General features: G+C 40.1%; 1 pseudogene; it reads left to right on the top strand.

Moving 5' to 3' along the window:
• Positions 1-373: 373 nt before the first annotated feature.
• Positions 374-1,227, top strand: LOC116095412 (annotated as a pseudogene).
• Positions 1,228-8,220: the final 6,993 nt, after the last annotated feature.

Here is an 8,220-nt window from a genome sequence, read left to right as displayed (position 1 = left end):
TCTCTTTCCTACAAGCCACCTCCCAAGTTAATTGTCAATGTCTCCCTTGGGTATATAAATACTTTTGAAATATATAAGCTGTTAAAAATTGTTCTTTTTGTTTGTTTTTTTGTTTTTTGTAGGATTTCTCTGAGTAGCCCTGGCTGTCCTGGAACTCATTCTGTAGATCAGACTGGCCTTGAACTCAGAAATCCGCCTGCCTCTGCCTCCCAAGTGCTGGGATTAAAGGAGTGCGCCACCACTGCTGGCTACAAAGAATAAGCTTTAAAATACAACATATTGTAGTAATTTTGAAAGATGCTTAAGGATAACACTTTACAGATTAGTAAAGGCGGAAGGTGGGAGGAGGGAGGAGGGAGGTGGGAGGTGGGAGAAACAAAGCACCTGAGTGACACCGTTTGCCCTATTTAAGACACATTCACACAAGATGGTCTTCAGAGAACCTGAAGGGCAAGGATCAGGACCAAATAGTCCAGAAGACCAGCAGCATTGGCAACATTCACCATGGCTAGGCTCTGTGGGTTCCTAATGTTCCTGGCAATGATGAGCTACTGGTCAACCTGCTGTCTAGGATGTGACCTGCCTCAGACTCATAACCTCAGAAACAAGAGAGCCTTGAAAATCCTGACACAAATGAGGAGACTTTCCCCTCTCTCCTGCATGAAGAACAGAAAGGACTTTGGATTTCCCCAGGAGAAGGTGGATGCCCAGCAGATCCAGGAGGCTCAAGCCATGCCTGACCTAACAGGTAATGAGAATCTTCCAAAGAACTCATCTACTGCCTGGTAAATGGCCCTCCTAGACTCATTCTGCAATGACCTCCACCAGCAAGTCAAGGACCTGCAAGGCTGCCTGATGCAGCAGGTGGGGGTGCAGGAACCTCCCCTGACCCAGGAAGACTCCCTGCTGGCTGTGAGGAAATACTTCCACAGGATCACTGTGTACCTGAGAGAGAAGAAACACAGCCCCTGTGCCTGGGAGGTGGTCAGAGCAGAAGTCTGGAGAGCCCTGTCTTCCTCAGCCAAGTTGCTGACAAAATTGAGTCTGATTCTAACACAGAAATGATTCTTACTGCCTGACATTTCAAAGATTCATTTGTATTGTAATCTTGAGATAAATCCATTCAATCGTATTAAGCTACATTGTGTTCAACTCTAAGGGAACTAATTATGTTTCATGAACACAAAGATATATCCATAAGAACTAATGCCAAAGGAAGAGTCCTAAATGGCAGAATTATGAGTTCCATAAAGGCTGGAGAGTTGGCCTTCATCATTCTTATGAAGCACCACACCCAGGCCATTGTGCTGCACTTTCACAATGCTCTGGTAGGCATCGTTGTCACATGCTTCCTTCTGTACCTGGAGAGCATCCAATTCCTGGGATAGGGACACATGATGAGGAATTCCTTTCCACTATCTCCTTTAATTTCCCCACTTTAATTTAATTCCCTTACTTTAAAAATAAAGCAGGATCATGTGAGTCCCAAACACATTAACAGAATCCTTGAATCTTTAGCATTACACATAGAAAAGATTTCTTGACTAGCTGAAATTGCAAAATGAACCATGGGATCCAGCGAACAAGAGAAATGTATATAATTCTAGGGTAAAGGGGACTGGAAACTATTAAAGGAACTGAAAATACAAAACCTGCAATACTGCTGTACAGAGAACATAACTTTGTGTTGAAATTCTTTTCTGTTTAGAGATGTGTGTGTGTGATGTTGAATCACTTCAATTTCCCCAAGCCTTACTTTTCTCTGGATTAAAATGAAATCAAAGTTCTTACATGGTTGTTCTGAACAGCAAACAAAAATGTGCATTGTAAAATACTTAGTTATTCTCTTCCATACATAATATTTTAAATACACTAGGTATCTGTTAAGAGATGGGTTGATCGATCAAGTGGGGGTTTTCCCTGAATATGCTGGGGCCAGTGCCTTGGGAGGGCTGTGTTTTAGGACCCTGAGAACCTACTTCTTCCTACTCTAAGGGGCTATGGTGCTGAGCCCCAACCCAAGGCTGCTGTATGCTCGGTCTATAATGCTCGTGAGATACCCTGTGTTCTCTTTGTACAAGACTTTTATTAGCATTTTGCTGACTTCGTTCTATTTGTATAGTGGTTTCTGCTGATTACCATTTCTCCCCTGGAAATATACTTTTTAAATAAGTTTACTTGACATGAGATATAGCTTGTGCAAATCCTTCAAACTCTTATCTTCTCTATCTTCTGTCCTCTTTATCTCCTGATCTCCTGGTTCTCTCTCAGGACCCTATCCCTAAAAAAAATAAAATAAAATAAAAAAATCGCCTGCTGTTCCAGGTCAAGCATCTCCCAATATTTTATTGTATGTGAAATATTATAAAAATATTGAAAAATACTTTCCAATGTATTATTTTTTTCTCTACAATTCTTAGGCTATGTAGCTACTACTCAGTAGCTGACTTCAAAGGGAGCAGCTTAAATAGATAATATTACGTTATGAAGTCTGGGGAGGTAGAGAAGTACCACAGGTCAAGAGAGTTCTTCATTTGAAGGAAGGCTCTTACATTTAGTTAGGTGATGGAGGCTCAATGAGAAAACTTGAAGGAAAGTGCAGAAAGCCTATGACATTCAGTTAGTGATTGGACAGCTGTCACCCTTGCCATGTGACCTCTGTCATCTCTCCCTTCACCTTTCTGCCGGTTCACACATAGCTGCTTTCTCTTCCGTCTGGTTTCAGCCCAACAGTTTCCCTAAAGAGCAGAAGCCACAAATAGAAAGCAGAAGTTAAATGACTGTCTGTGTTTTGTGATGCATCTGCTAGAGAGCACTCCTAATAGCTCTTCCTTATAATTTAATGCCACACCCAAAGGAGGCATGCAGAATGTTGTGCTGCTGGGTTAAGGAAAACCCAGGGAAGTGCTGTGCCTGGAAAGTACGTGTACCAAGGGCAGCAACCCAGATTGGAGCAGAATCAGGTCATTCTGAAATCTCATCACTGAGTGGGGATTTTCTTCGTGCTGGTGAGGACCATTTATTTTGGTAATCCTAACAGCTACATATTGTAACTGAAAAAAGGCTTTTATTTAAAAAAATGCATCACAATATTGAAATCTTACATATCTTAGTAGATATCTTCAGAACATTTTTTTTTCCTCAAGAAAACCTATCAAGGAAGAGTTCTGAAGAAGACTGAAAAACAGTCACTCCTCACGTGGAAATAACTCTTACTTTATGTTCAGCTAGGACAAGACTGTAGATAGCAGTATTAGAAGACAGTTGGTGTCCTGTACCAAAGTGAAATATGCACTATTCCCTTGTGAATTCAGACACTGGGCACACTTCTGACAGTTTTCTTCTTTTCTTCTTCTTCTTTTCTTCTTCTTCTTCTTCTTCTTCTTCTTCTTCTTCTTCTTCTTCTTCTTCTTCTTTTTTCTTCTTCTTCTTCTTCTCCTCCTCCTCCTCCTCCTCCTCCTCCTCCTCCTTCTTTTCCTCCTCCTCCTCCTTCTTTTCCTCCACCTTCTCCTTCTTTTCCTCCTCCTCCTCCTTTTCTTTTTTTTAAAAACCTTTCATTGAGAAATCACAATAAGTACCTTTCTTTTATCCTAGAAGTATCTGACTGCTCTGTTCATTCACACTCTTTAATTCAAACTTACTTCAAAAGCCTTTTCTTTTTCTTTGTGGTGTCTGATCTTAGTTTCCCCAAAAGAGAACAAAACCACAAATAAAAAACAAAAGATGAATGGGAATTCTCATTTTGTAGAAATTCCTGAATGAGGAATTATTTTTCCACTTTCTTTGGATGAATAATTTTAAAAAGATTTATTTGTAGTTTATGGGTATGGGTGTTTTGCAAGCATGTATATCTATCACGTGTGTGCAGTGCCTGAGGATGCCAAAAGAGGGAATTGTATCTCCTGGGACTGAAATTATAGACAGATGTGAGCCTCCACATGGTACAGAGAATTGAATGTTGGTCCTATGGAAGAGCAGCCAGTACTTGTAACTGCTAAGCCATTTCTTCAGCCTTAGTGTAAGATGCCTTTTAAAATTAGAGAATGTTATCTGTTAAGATGGGTTAACTAAAGCTGTAACTAAAAGGAAATCAGAAGCTGGACCATTTTATGCTTTTGCTGAGAAAGTTACACCAGAGAAGTGCCCCAGCACCTACCTGGTTAGAGGAAGCCAGTCAAGTCTGGAGACCTGCTTGTCTTCTATCTCTGCAGAAATCCACTTGTCTCAGAGCTAATGAGCAATTTTTTCCTGCAATGAATTTATTGCTATCGCAGAAAGAACCCATTTGCTTGGCTTTTATATCTTGGAGAAACACTCCCTAATTCAGGAAAGCTTCCTTGGCTATGGATAGTGTCGTGGGAATAACCCATCTAGAATGTGTCCTTTGCCACTATTGCATTTACAGGACAACAGCTCTTGACATAGTAATCCTTCTGGGCTCTGCAGGTCTCAGGAGAGGAAGAAGGATATGCCTATCTGGATATGGATTGCTTCCTATCTGATGTGGATTGCAAGGCTCTAACTAGAGGGTTTTTGTTTGTTTGTTTGTTTTGTTTTGTTTTTACAAGTCCCTTCTTTCTTTACCTTAAAATTCAGGGAGCATCCTAACCCTTTGTAGAAGGGATGAGCATGCATCAGTACCAATCTCACTGGGCCCTTAAAGAAAACACAGATGTAGGTAAAGCAGCATGAGAGATTATTAGGATAGCCCACTGACACCTGTAGACTGTGTAGCACACACAGGCACCAAGGAGATCTACAGCAAGCACATTGTAACTGAGGAGTTAGTGTGATTGCTAAGGAGGATAGGGGCTTACACTTCAGCTGGGACTAGCCTAGTCTCTGCCTGTGGTCAGAGAACAACTTGAGCATTGCTCCAACCCTGTTACTGGATCAGGGCTGGGGTTTACATAGAGAAAGACTTTGTCTCTGGCCTTCTTTCCTCTCTACCCTTGTAAGTGAGCTAGTCAGGGCTCAGGGTGACACTGATGTATTTTTAGTTGAATTTCATCTTAATTGATGCCTTAAATTATGAAAATTGTCCATTTTTATGTAATACTGTGTGATAATTCATACATGTGCTCACGCTGCCAGGTTTTATATTTAAACCTGGATCTCCTCAAACACCATTTTCTTTTTGCAGAAAAAACACTGAAAACCCTGTCTTACACTTTAAAATTGACCATGGTGTTGTGGGAAATAGTAAGAAGAATGGCAAGTTCCCGTGCTACACCCAGAAACTCTCTGTCATGGCGGTGGTCCTGCTGCTTTTGTGGCTAGCCCCATGCAGTGACCTAGCTCCGGTTCGTTTGCCTCAGGGCTGCTATTCTCTTCTTTTACCCCCAGTGGCTAGTTGTCACAATTCCCAGTAATCTGGTAAAATCAAAACTCTAGAAGTTTATAATTAATCAGATTTATATAACAATAAATTCTCAACACACAAGATGTCCACACAATAAACTTTGGACAATTGATAATGGTACAAGCTTCCCACCTAGATTAGACAAATTGTACCAATTACTCTATCCCTATATGATATTATATCTACCAGTGGCTATTTAAAACCATGTGGAATCTGAATCATCCTGTTCATCCTCCATCTTGCTTCCTTCTTCCTCCCTGTCTCTTCCTTTGTCACTGCACACTCTACCTCTCTTTTCCCTGTCCAATCACAGGCTTCTTGTTGTAACACGTTGTAACTAATTGTTGTAAATAATTAAATTAATTGGGCAGGGAAAATCCTGCTACACATCACACTTTTTGTTCAAATAAAAAACCTTTCCTTTCAAATATAAATTGAGCACAACTATTACCATTTTGTAATTTATAAGGTATAAGATAGACCGAATGCAAAGTTCATCATTTTTGTCATTAAAATAGAACATTGTCATCTATCCTAACTTAAAAGACATATAATTCTATACTTGACTTATGTCCTGGCTTTAGATTGTATGCCATCTGAAAACCATCCTCTCAAATCTGTTCTCTCAATGTAAATATCCTGGGTTGGCTATGAGACTATAAGCAGTCTTTCAAGGAAGCCTGAAGATATAGGAAGCCTAACACAGCTTCCAGAACGGAGACAAGTTGTATAGACAGCTGCCTACCTATATAGCCCCAGTAAGACAGGAAGTTGGAGCATCTTCAGCTTTCTGGCCCAGGATCATCTGACAGACCTTTGAAAAACAGGAGTCATTAAGGCCTAGCCTATTCTGTCTCAGCAGAACTAAACTGTCCTAACCTGTAAATTGTGTCCTTTCAAAAACAGTACAGGTTTGCAGGAGAAACTGGCTATTTCTGCCCAGTGGCGACCTAGCCACAATATACAGCCTCACCTGAAGGTAAGATGCTTAGCTGCTTCTTTGAATCCGGGAATGGGAAGCTGTTAGGAGTAGATTAGTCTCAACAACAAGTGAATAAATAACATTAAATGTCACATTCTGTGGATTTCTGACGTTTTTGAAAACCAAAACTACCTATGTAAAGTAATCTGGACTGTTGTCCATTAATTACTCTCAGCTACTTCTAATTAAATATCTTGAAAATGCTCTAACAATAAACTCAGAGCCAAGAATTTGTTATCTGGACTTTAACTCACAAGGTTTAACATCTCAGATTAGTTTATAATGGCATTTATAGAAGGACCGTGTCCAAGCCTTGTACTTACAAAATTTTTGTACCAATAGAAGAAAATTATGCCAATGAAACCTTCCTTGATTCTGTATCAAAATAAATTCTGAACCAAAATAAGAAATTATGACTTCAATTAGTAACAATTATAAAGATTTCTACCAAATGAGATTATGGCTATACAATCAATTCTAGCTATCTCCTCCCTGTTCCAATTATGATGATTTCTAAATTCCCTAGAAAGACAACCATAGAATAACCATCTCCAGCCCCAAAGCCCAGGGAACTGGGACGACGACTCTTCATTACTTCTTCAAGCTGAATATGGAAATTGAGATATTTTTGAAGGGGTGGGGAGTAGGGAAAATGTGGGATTGGTTGGCCTTAAGAAGGCCAAACCAATGGGTTTTTTTTAGTCTCTGATGTCCTGATTGGATCTGGCTGAAAGTTCAAGACATCAGGAGTTCAAGCAGGTCAGTTCAGCATGTCTGACGACGAGACTCACCAAAGATGTATATTCTATAATATACAAATCTCAAAACAAAATTTTAGTATCTTCAAATAACTTTTTTGTTTGTTTCCGTGGAATCTAGTTCTCTGGGGCATCTCCCTCTTTCACATCTGATCCATATTACTCTGGAAGGTGTATAGACACTAATCACCTTTTCTAAAAATGCAAAGACAATACCTTTCTCCCAAATCAGCATATCCTTGAGCCAGTAACCAGAAAAACCTCTCTCCCAGAGGAATAATATAACCACAAAACTCAAAATCACACCCATTTTGAAAGTTAAAATAATCCAAAACAAATGAAGCAAACTAAAATACTGTATGTGTCTTTTCTTACAGGATAATAACCCAAGATTCCCACTGGCCCCATGTTAGACAGAATTTGAGTATCCTGTGAGTCATATTAGAGCCATCTTATACCATCTTACTGTTTGGGTCTCTGCCTAGAGGCACAGATACTAATTTTATTAATACCTGTTATGATATCTAGCTGTTGAGCTCTCTACCTGGAGTTACAGATATTAATACCTGTTTATAGCAGGTAATGATCACTGCCCTCTCTACTTAGAGTCAGTGACTCATTTCCCATATTCTAGTTTCATCATGAGGGATAAAAATCCCCACATGATTTGGACAAAATCTGTATATAAATCTTTCCTAAAAGCAAATAATCCCAATTTTATAAATTCTTCAGTTCAACCTTCTCTGCCCTAAGAAGTAGGCAATTTCCACCATCCTTCTCCTGACTCAGAGGAGAGGGCAACTCCCCACAGCGCGGGGGGTGGGGGGTGGGGGGGGCTTTCTTTGTTTCAGTTCCTGCACTTGAATCCACGTGACTCCTCTCAGCTCTACCCAGCTACTCAAAAACAAAAACAAAAACAAACAACAACAACCACCAAAAGAACCCTCTCTAACTCTCAGGCTAATAATCTTACATTTCTAGTGGATTCTTACCCAACATGTTGGTTCACCACCTGTTACAGGAAATATAAGAAAGACCGGCAAGATCCTGCACTAAGCCCAGCATGGATGGGCCACATGGCTCTAGCAGGGTGTTCTCATTTCAGCAGACTCTCTGGC

This window comes from Mastomys coucha, unplaced genomic scaffold, assembly GCF_008632895.1.
Source record: "Mastomys coucha isolate ucsf_1 unplaced genomic scaffold, UCSF_Mcou_1 pScaffold18, whole genome shotgun sequence".
Taxonomy (NCBI): domain Eukaryota; kingdom Metazoa; phylum Chordata; class Mammalia; order Rodentia; family Muridae; genus Mastomys; species Mastomys coucha.
Note: the sequence above shows the minus strand (reverse complement) of the source record. Positions and strands in the feature narration are given on the sequence as shown.